This window comes from Manacus candei, unplaced genomic scaffold (assembly GCF_025592945.1).
Source record: "Manacus candei isolate 608988 ecotype Guabito, Panama unplaced genomic scaffold, ASM2559294v1 h1tg000027l, whole genome shotgun sequence".
NCBI lineage: Eukaryota > Metazoa > Chordata > Aves > Passeriformes > Pipridae > Manacus > Manacus candei.
This window is the reverse complement of record NW_026138075.1, coordinates 1,764,569-1,766,889: the sequence shown is the minus strand read 5'-3', so window position 1 is coordinate 1,766,889 and position 2,321 is coordinate 1,764,569. Positions and strand designations below refer to the sequence as shown.

The 2,321-nt window shown below is 35.5% G+C and overlaps 1 long non-coding RNA gene across 1 annotated transcript; it reads left to right on the top strand.

The window, feature by feature from the left end:
• The first annotated feature begins 335 nt into the window (after positions 1–335).
• LOC127471975 (uncharacterized) lies at positions 336–1,734 on the top strand. The gene is made up of 3 exons (XR_007904821.1): positions 336–409; positions 566–724; positions 1,082–1,734. It is a non-coding gene; the product is annotated as an uncharacterized LOC127471975 (long non-coding RNA).
• The last annotated feature ends 587 nt before the right edge of the window (positions 1,735–2,321 follow it).

Here is a 2,321-nt window from a genome sequence, read left to right as displayed (position 1 = left end):
AGACCCTGTGATGAATTGCTGTGACAATTTATCTCCTACTTGCACCATCCAGGCTTCTATTCGTTACCAGAAGATTTACATTTGTCCTATAGTAAAAACCTGCTAAATGTGCAACCTTGTCACTTGAATAAATTCACTCATCTAGAATTTCTTTGTCTGCCCCAGAAGATTGTTTATTGGGCTCTCTTGCCTGAAATAGTTGTACTTTGGTGTATTTCGAATGTTGTAGCCATCTTAAACACCTATTTATAATGGAAGTTAATTTTTTCTTGGTTTTTTGTTTGTTTTTTTTTTTAATGCAGGAAACAGGAATCAGTCAGTCTTAAGCAGTTAAATTTGGGGAAGAAGATTTACAACTAGAATCAAAAGAAGCACCTTGCAAAAGAACCCTTTGCGAAGAGAACAGTATGTGAGTTTCTCTTAAACATAAAAGCCTTTCCAGAAATCAGGGTCTTCATAGCAGAAGCCATTAGAGAAGCTTTTCACAATGAGGTATCACACAAATTCAAATGCCTGAGTCATGTAGGCTCCACCACTAACACTGCAGTGCTGGCTTTCCATTCAGATGTCTATGCACCTGCTCTGATGTTAGAGCCAGAAGCACTATCATGCTGATCTTCCTACATCCTTGGAAGGAAACACTGCAAGGAAGTCAGGAAACACTGCCAAAGTACTGGGGAAACATGTCAATATAAAGAAGGTTTTATTAATTCGCAAACTCAAAGTGAGTGATAACTGGAAATGCATTAGCTCAACTTTTGCCTAACAGCTTCATAAAAGCTAATTTAGTAACTCAAAACCTTCAATGTGGTCTTCTTGTAGCTTAATTTCCCGTTATTCAGCCTTTCGTAAATCTTAGAAATCTATCTAGCTATTACTTTAGAAATTCTCCTAGATATTTTAGGATAATGGGTAGAATGTTAAATAGATAAACAAATGCTACCGCCCCTTTAACAATGACCCATAAAACATACACCCAACTATTTCCTCTTACTGTGCAAAATGATCTATTTTGGTTTGTACTTGACTTTTCTACGGTTTGTGTTTGTTTTTTGGTTTGTTTTTTTTTTTCTCTTTCCAGACTTTGACCTGACATTTCCAAGCAGCTCTTGAGAGGGAGGAACACAAGAAGGCAGCAGGAACAGAAAACCTATCACTGGAAGGCAATGAGAGTCAATGAGCCCAAAAAACAACTGTTCAGTCCTAATAAGTAAGAGTAATTTTTCAAGCATGTCTTATAGGGAGATATCTAACTGAACAGTGAGATAACCTTTGGAAAAAAAAAAAAAAAATGAAAGACTACTGCAGCTAGTAGCCTTTTAAGTTAGGATCCTCGAAAGAGTATGAAGTAAAATTGTGTATGTAATGATTGAATAAGAAACAGATGGGGAAAATGGTGTATTATGAAGAAACTGAATTAACAAGGAAGGCTTAAATGACCTGTAAAGGAAAATAATTTTTCCAATCTTCAATGATTTTGAACACAAACCTTCAGAATTTTACTCGTTTACGTTTTATATTCTCGCAGTATATAAAACACCTTGTTTCATTGTGATGACCAAGTAATGAGTCTGATATCTGAATAACACTGTTTGCATCTGGCACTAGCAGATGGAAAGACTTACCAAATATACTTCGTAATATCTGTCTTTCAATTTATACTTTCTGAGTGGTGTGTTGTCATCATTAATTATGCTAACAGATAAATACAAATGTTTTGACCTAATAAAATTCTATGCACATCAAATAACTGCCTGGTTATAGTCATCTTATGACTCATCAATCATTATTTTTACCTCTTTTCTAAAGAGTATAAACTCTGTCTGACAAATGGCTGCTGCCAAAACCCGAAGAAAATAACTTGCTTCCAGGCTTCTAAGAAGGAAGAGTACTTTAAAGGTAACTTTGTAAAAAGTACAAGATGTTGAAAAGATCTGACATTGTCCTTTAGCATTTACTTCCCTCTTCATCAAATCACTGAATAATGCAAGCAGGAAGTAGATTTTCAGCTAATGCCCTGAAGAATTTTAACCTTGACAGATGAGGAAAGCATAGAGATGGCAAAGACATGCAGCCAGACATCCCAATCTCTTTCCATAGGAGAACACAACAAAGGAGAGGAATAGGCAGCTCTCTAAATACGTGAGTATTTATACAAAAGCGACATTTGCACGTGAAATAAATTTAAAGTGGATAAGGCATAACACTGGAAACTCTGTATTAGGTAAGGTATTTGCGCTGTTCTGATATTGAAAATGAAAATCTTTAGCTTTCCTTATTTCTTTACAGCATACTCTGGAAAATATTTGGAAAAGGTAAGC